The sequence below is a fragment of the Triticum dicoccoides genome, chromosome 7A (assembly GCF_002162155.2).
Source record: "Triticum dicoccoides isolate Atlit2015 ecotype Zavitan chromosome 7A, WEW_v2.0, whole genome shotgun sequence".
In the NCBI taxonomy this organism is placed as follows: domain Eukaryota; kingdom Viridiplantae; phylum Streptophyta; class Magnoliopsida; order Poales; family Poaceae; genus Triticum; species Triticum dicoccoides.
The window spans coordinates 273,454,622-273,462,535 of NC_041392.1; positions in this window are offsets into that span (position 1 = coordinate 273,454,622).

Consider the following 7,914-nt stretch of genomic DNA (forward strand, 5'->3'; position numbering starts at 1 on the left):
GAGTCCTTTCCAAGTGACAGCAGGGGTAGCAAGGCACGTATTGTATTGTTGCCATCGAGGATAAAAAGATGGGGTTTATATCCCATTGCTTGAGTTTATCCCTCTACATCATGTCATCTTGCCTAATGCGTTACTCCGTTCTTATGAACTTAATACTCTATATGCATGCTGGATAGTGGTCGATGTGTGGAGTAATAGTAGTAGATGCAGAATCGTTTCGGTCCACCTGACACGGACGTGATGCCTATATTCATGATCATTGCCTTAGATATCATCATAACTATGAGATTTTCTATCAATTGCTCGACAGTAATTTGTTCACGCACCGTAATACATGCTATCTTGAGAGAAGCCACTAGTGAAACCTATGGCCCCCAGGTCTACTTTACATCAGATAAGTTTTCGATCAATAACTCTTGTTTAATATTTATTTTGCAATCTTTATTTTCTAATCTATACACCAAAAATACCAAAAATATTTATCTTATTATCTTTATCAGATCTCACTTTTGTAAGTGGCCATGAAGGGATTGACAACCCCTTTATCGCGTTGGTTGCAAGCTTCTTGATTGTTTGTGCAGTTACTAGGCGACTTGCGTGTAGTCTCCTACTGGATTGATACCTTGGTTCTCAAAAACTAAGGGAAATACTTACGCTACTTTGCTGCATCACCCTTTCCTCTTCAAGGGAAAGCCAAAGCATGCTCAAGAGGTAGCAAGAAGGATTTCTGGCGCCATTGCCGGGGAGATCTACACTCAAGTCAAGACACACCAAATACCCATCACAAACTCTTATCCCTCGCATTACATTATTTGACATTCGCCTCTCGTTTTCCTCTCCCCCACTTCACCTTTGTCGTTTTATTTACCCTTTTTCGTTCATCTCTTTTCGCTTGCTTCTTGTTTGCTTGTGTGTTGGATTGATTGTTTGTCACAATGGCTCAAGATAATACTAAATTATGTGACTTTTCCAATACCAACAACAATGATTTTATTAGCACTCCGATTGCTCCTATTACCGATGCTGAATCTTGTGAAATTAATGCTACTTTGTTCAATCTTGTCATGAAATATCAATTTTCCAGCCTTCCTAGTGAAGATGCCGCTACCCATCTAAACAACTTTGTTGACTTGTGCGATATGCAAAAGAAGAAAGATGTGGATAATGATATTGTTAAATTGAAGCTATTTCCGTTTTCACTTAAGGATTGTGCTAAAACTTGGTTTTCTTCTTTGCCTAAAAATAGTATTGATTCATGGAATAAGTGCAAAGATGCTTTTATCTCTAAGTATTTTCCTCCTGCTAAGATCATCTCTCTTAGAAACGATATTATGAATTTTAAGCAACTTGATCATGAGCATGTTGCACAAGCTTGGGAGAGGATGAAATTAATGATACGTAATTGCCCTACACATGGTTTGAATTTATGGATGATTATACATAATTTTTATACTGGATTGAATTTTTCTTCTAGAAATCTTTTAGATTCGGCCGCTGGAGGCACCTTTATGGAAATCACTTTAGGAGAAGCTACTAAACTCCTAGATAATATTATGGTTAATTATTCTCAATGGCACACCGAAAGATCCACTAGTAAAAAGGTTCATGCTATTGAAGAGATTAATGTTTTGAGTGGAAAGATGGATGAACTTATGAAATTGTTTGCTAATAAGGGTGTTCCTTCTAATCCTAATGATATGCCTTTGTACACTTTGATTGAGAATAATAATGAATCTATGGATGTGAATTTTGTTGGTAGGAACAATTTTGGTAATAACATGTATAGAGATAACTTTAATTCTAGGCTGTTCCCTAGTAATTCCTCTAATAATTATGGTAATTCCTACAACAACTCTTATGGAAATTTTAATAAGATGCCCTCTGATTTTGTGACTAGTGTTAAAGAATTTCAATGCTTTGGTTGACGAAAAATTGCTCAAGATTGATGAGTTGGCTAGGAACGTGGACACATTTCTCTTGATGTTGATTCTTTGAAAATTAGATCTATTCCACCTAATCATGATATCAATGAGTCTCTCAAAGCCATGGGAATTTCCATTGATGAATGCAAAGAAAGAACCGCTAGGATGCGTGCTAAAAAAGATTGCTTTGTGAAAGCGTGTTCTTCTAGTTTTCATGATAATAATGATGAAGATCTAAAAGTGATTGATGTGTCTCCTATTAAATCTTTGTTTTCCATTATGAATCTTGATAAAGATGGGACTGGAGATGAGTCAACTTTAGTTAAAAGGCGTCCCAATGATTCGGATTTTTTAGATCTTGATGCTAAAATTAATAAAAGTGGGATTGAAGAGGTCAAAACTTTACATAGCAATGATCCCACTATTTTGGATTTCAAGGAATTTAATTATGATAATTGCTCTTTTATAGATTGTATTTCCTTGTTGCAATCCGTGTTAAATTCTCCTCATTCTTATGATCAAAATAAAGCTTTTACCAAACACATCGTTGATGCTTTAATGCAACCCCATAAAGAAAAGCTTGAACTAGAAGTTTCTATCCCTAGAAAACTTTATGATGAATGGGAACCTACTATTAAAATTAAGATTAAATATTATGAATGCTATGCTTTATGTGATTTGGGTGCTAGTGTTTCCACAATTCCAAAAACTTTGTGTGATGTGCTAGGTTTCCGTGAATTTGATGATTGTTCTTTAAATTTGCATCTTGCGGATTCCACCATTAATAAACCTATGGGAAGGATTAATGATGTTCTTATTTTTGCAAATAGGAATTATGTGCCCGTAGATTTCATTGTTCTTGATATAGATTGCAATCCTACATGTCCCATTATTCTTGGTAGACCTTTCCTTAGAACGATTGGTGCAATTATTGATATGAAAGAAGGAAATATTAGATTCCAATTTCTGTTAAGGAAAGGCATGGAACACTTTCCTAGAAAGAAAATTAAATTACCTTATGAATCTATTATGAGAGCCACATATGGATTGCATACTAAAGATGATAATACCTAGATCTATTCTTGTTTTTATGCCTAGCTAGGGGCGTTAAACAATAGCATTTTTTGGGAGGCAACCCAATTTTATTTTTGTTCCTGTTTAGCAATAAATAAATCATATATCCTCTGTTATGATTGTGTTTTTTATGTTTTAATTAGTGTTTGTGCCAAGTAAAGCCTTTAGGATCTTCTTGGGTGATTGTTGTTTGATCTTGCTGAAAAAAACAGAAAGTATGCGCTCACGAGAATAATTTTCATTTTTTTTACCAGAGAGCGATAAAATACCAACTCCAACTGCAGTAGATCAATATACAAATTATTTAGGTAGTCCTAATTTTTAAGATTTTTTGGTGTTCCATAAGTATTCGAAACCTCCAGATTGCTACAGACTGTTCTGTTTTTGACAAATTCTGTTTTCCGTGTGTTGTTTGCTTATTTTGATGAATCTATGGCTAGTATCGGGGGGTATGAAACATAGAGAAGTTGGAATACAGTAGGTTCAACACCAATATAAATAAATACTGAGTTCATTACAGTACTTTAAAGTGGTGATATATTTTCTTATACTAACGGAGCTCATGAGATTTTCTGTTTAAGTTTTGTGTTCTGAAGTTTTCAAGTTTTTGGGTAAAGATTTGGTGGATTTAGGAACAAGGAGTGGCAAGAGCCTAAGCTTGGGGATTCCCAAGGCACCCCAAGGTAAAATTCAAGGACAACCAAAAGCCTAATCTTGGGGATGCCCCAGAAGGCATCCCCTCTTTCGTCTTCGTCTACCGGTAACTTTACTTGAGGCTATATTTTTATTCACCACATGATATGTGTTTTGCTTGGAGCGTCTTGTATGATTTGAGTCTTTGATTTTTAGTTTACCACAATCATCCTTGCTGTACACACCTTTTGGGAGAGACACACATGAATCGGAATTTATTAGAATACTCCATGTGCTTCACTTATATCTTTTGAGCTAGATAATTTTGCTCTAGTGCTTCACTTATATCTTTTTAGAGCACGGTGGTGGTTTTATTTTATAGAAATTATTGATCTCTCATGCTTCACTTATATTATTTTGAGAGTCTTTTAGACAGCATGGTAATTTTCTTTGGCTATAAAATTAGTCCTAATATGATAGGCATCCAAGATAGGTATAATAAAAACTTCCATATAGAGTGCATTGAATACTATAAGAAGTTTGATACTTGATGATTGTTTTGAGATATGAAGATGGTGATATTACAGTCATGCTAGTTAAGTAACTGTGAAATTGAGAAATACTTGTGTTGAGGTTTGCAAGTCCCGTAGCATGCACGTATGGTAAGTCCTGTAGCATGCATGTATGGTAACCGTTGTGTTACAAATTTGAAGCATGAGGTGTTCTTTGATTGCCTTCCTTATGAGTGGCGGTCTGGGACGAGCGATGGTCTTTTCCTACCACTATATCCCCCTAGGAGCATGCATGTAGTGCTTTGTTTTGATGACTTGTAGAATTTTGCAATAAGTATGTGAGTTCTTTATGACTAATGTTGAGTCCATGGATTATACACACTCTCACCATTCCATCATTGCTAGCCTCTTCGGTACCGTGCATTGCCCTTTCTCACCTCGAGAGTTGGTGTAAACTTCACCGGTGCATCCAAACCCCATGATATGATATGCTCTTTCACACATAAACCTCCTTATATCTTACTCAAAACAGCCACCATACCTACCTATTATGGCATTTCCATAACCATTCCGAGATATATTGCCATGCAACTTTCTACCGTTCCATTTTTATGACACGCTCCATCATTGTCATATTGCCTTGCATGATCATATAGTTGACATCGTATTTGTGGCAAAGCCATTGCTCATAATTTTTATACATGTCACTCTTGAATCATTGCACATCCCGGTACACCGCCGGAGGTATTCATATAGAGTCATATTTTGTTCTAGTATCGAGTTGTAATTTTTGAGTTGTAAATAAATAGAAGTGTGATGATCATCATTATTAGAGCATTTTCCCATGAGGAAATAAAAACAGAGAGAAAGGCCAAATAGGAAAAAGAGAAGGCCCAAAAAAGAAAAAATGAGAGAAAAAGAGAGAAGGGGCAATTTTACTATCCTTTTTCCACACTTGTGCTTCAAAGTAGCACCATGATCTTCATGATAGAGAGTCTCTTATTTTTTCACTTTCATATACTAGTGGCAATTTTTCATTATAGAACTTGGCTTGTATATTCCAACAATGGGCTTCCTCAAAATTCCCTAGGTCTTCGTGAGCAAGCAAGTTGGATGCACACCCACTTAGTTTCTTTTGTTGAGCTTTCATACATTTATAGCTCTAGTGCATCCGTTGCATGGCAATCCCTACTCCTCGCATTGACATCAATTGATGGGCATCTCCATAACCCGTTGATTAGCCGCGTCAATGTGAGACTTTCTCCTTTTTTTGTCTTCTCCACACAACCTTCATCATCATATTCTATTCCACCCATAGTGATATGTCCATGGCTTGCGCTCATGTGTTGCATGAAAGTTGAAAAAGTTTGATAATATTAAACTATGAAACAATTGCTTGGCTTGTCATCGGTGTTGTGCATGATGGGAGCATTTTGTGTGACGAAAATGAAGCATGGCCAAACTATATGATTTTGTAGGGATGAGCTTTCTTTGGCTATGTTATTTTGAGAAGACATAATTGCTTGGTTAGTATGCTTGAAGTATTATTATTTTTATGTCAATATTAAACTTTTGTCTTGAATCTTTCGGATCTGAATATTCACGCCACAATAAAGAAAATTACATTGAAAATTATGTTAGGTAGCATTCCACATCAAAAATTCTGTTTTTATCATTTACCTACTCGAGGACGAGTAGGAATTAAGCTTGGGGGTGCTTGATACGTCTCCAACGCATCTATAATTTTTTATTGTTCCATGCTATTATATTATATGTTTTGGATGTTTAATGGGCTTTAATATGCACTTTTATATTATTTTTGGGACTAACCTATTAATCAAAGGCCAAGTGCAAATTGTTGTTTTCGCCTATTTCAGTGTTTCACAGAAAAGGAATATCAAACGGAATCCAAACGGAACGAAACCTTCGCGAGGATCTTTCTTGGAACAAACGCAGCCTAGGAGACATGGAGTACAAGTCTGGAAGTCCGCGAAGCTTCCACGAGGCAGGGGGCGTGCCCAGGGGGATAGGCACTCCCCCACCCTCGTGGGCCCCACAGAGCTCCACCGACGTACTTCTTTCATCTATATATACCCATGTACCCTAAAAACATCTAGGAGAGCCACAAAACCACTTTTCCACCGCCGCAACCTTCTGTACCCATGAGATCCCATCTTGGGGCCTTTTCCGGTGATTTGGTAGAGGGGGATTCGATCACGGAGGGCTTCTACATCAACACCATAGCATCTCTAATGATATGTGAGTAGCTTACCACAGACCTTCCGGTCCATAGTTATTAGATTGATGGCTTCTTCTCTCTCTCTTTGGTTCTCAATACAAAGTTCTCCTCGATGTTCTTGGAGGTCTATTCCATGTAATACTCTTTTGCAGTGTGTTTGCCGAGATGCGATGAATTGTGGGTTTATGAATTTGATTATTTATGAATATTATTTGGTCCTTCCCTGAATTCTTATATGCATGATTTGATATCTTTTCAAGTCTCTTTGAATTATCGGTTTAGTTTGGCCTACTAGATTGATCTTTCTTGCAATGGGAGAAGTGCTTAGCTTTGGGTTCAATCTTGCGGTGTCCTTTCCCAGTGATAGCAGGGGCAGCAGCACGTATTGTATTGTTGCCATCAAGGATAAAAAGATGGGGTTTATATCATATTGCTTGAGTTTATCCCTCTACATCATGTCATCTTGCCTAATGCGTTACTCCGTTCTTATGAACTTAATACTCTAGATGCATGCTGGATAGCGGTCGATGTGGGGAGTAATAGTAGTAGATGCAGAGTCGTTTCGGTCTACTTGACACGGACGTGATGCCTATATTCATGATCATTGCCTTAGATATCATCATAACTATGCGCTTTTCTATCAATTGCTCGGTAGTAATTTGTTCACCCATCGTAATACATGCTATCTTGAGAGAATCCACCACTGAAACCTATGGCCCCCAGGTCTACTTTACATCATGTAAGTTTCCGATCTATAATTCTAGTTTACTATTTATTTTGCAATCTTTATTTTCCAATCTATAAAACAAAAATACCAAAAATATTTATCTTATTATCTTTATCAGATCTCACTTTTGCAAGTGGCCGTGAAGGAATTGACAACCCCTTTATTGCGTTGGTTGCAAGGTTCTTGATTGTTTATGCAGGTACTAGGCGACTTGCATGTAGTCTCCTACTAGATTGATACCTTGGTTCTCAAAAACTGAGGGAAATACTTACGCTACTTTGCTGCATCACTCTTTCCTCTTCAAGGGAAAACCAAGGCATGCTCGAGAGGTAGAAAAGATATATATCAAGTGTGCTCAAATCCATAAAAGTATTCAATCGGATGACAACGAGATCTCAAAGGGAAAAACTCAATTCATCACAACAAGGTAGAGAGGGGAAAACACCATATGATCCGACTCTATTTACAAAGCCCGTGATACATCAAGATCGTGACATCTCAAGAACACGAGAGAGAGATAGAGAGATTAAACACATAGCTACTGGTACAAACCCTCAGCCCCGAGGGTGGACTACTCCCTCCTCATCGTGGTGGCTGCCGGGATGATGAAGATGGCCACCGGAGATGATTCCCCCGCCGGCAGGGTGCCGGAACGGGTCTAGATTGGTTTTAGGTGGCTATGGAGCCCTGTGGCGGCGGAAATTCTGATCTAGGTTAACCCCGAAGGGTTTCAGAATATATGGGAATTTATAGTGCAAGAAGGGGTGCGGGAGGCCACCGAGGTGGGCACAACCCACCTGGGCGCGC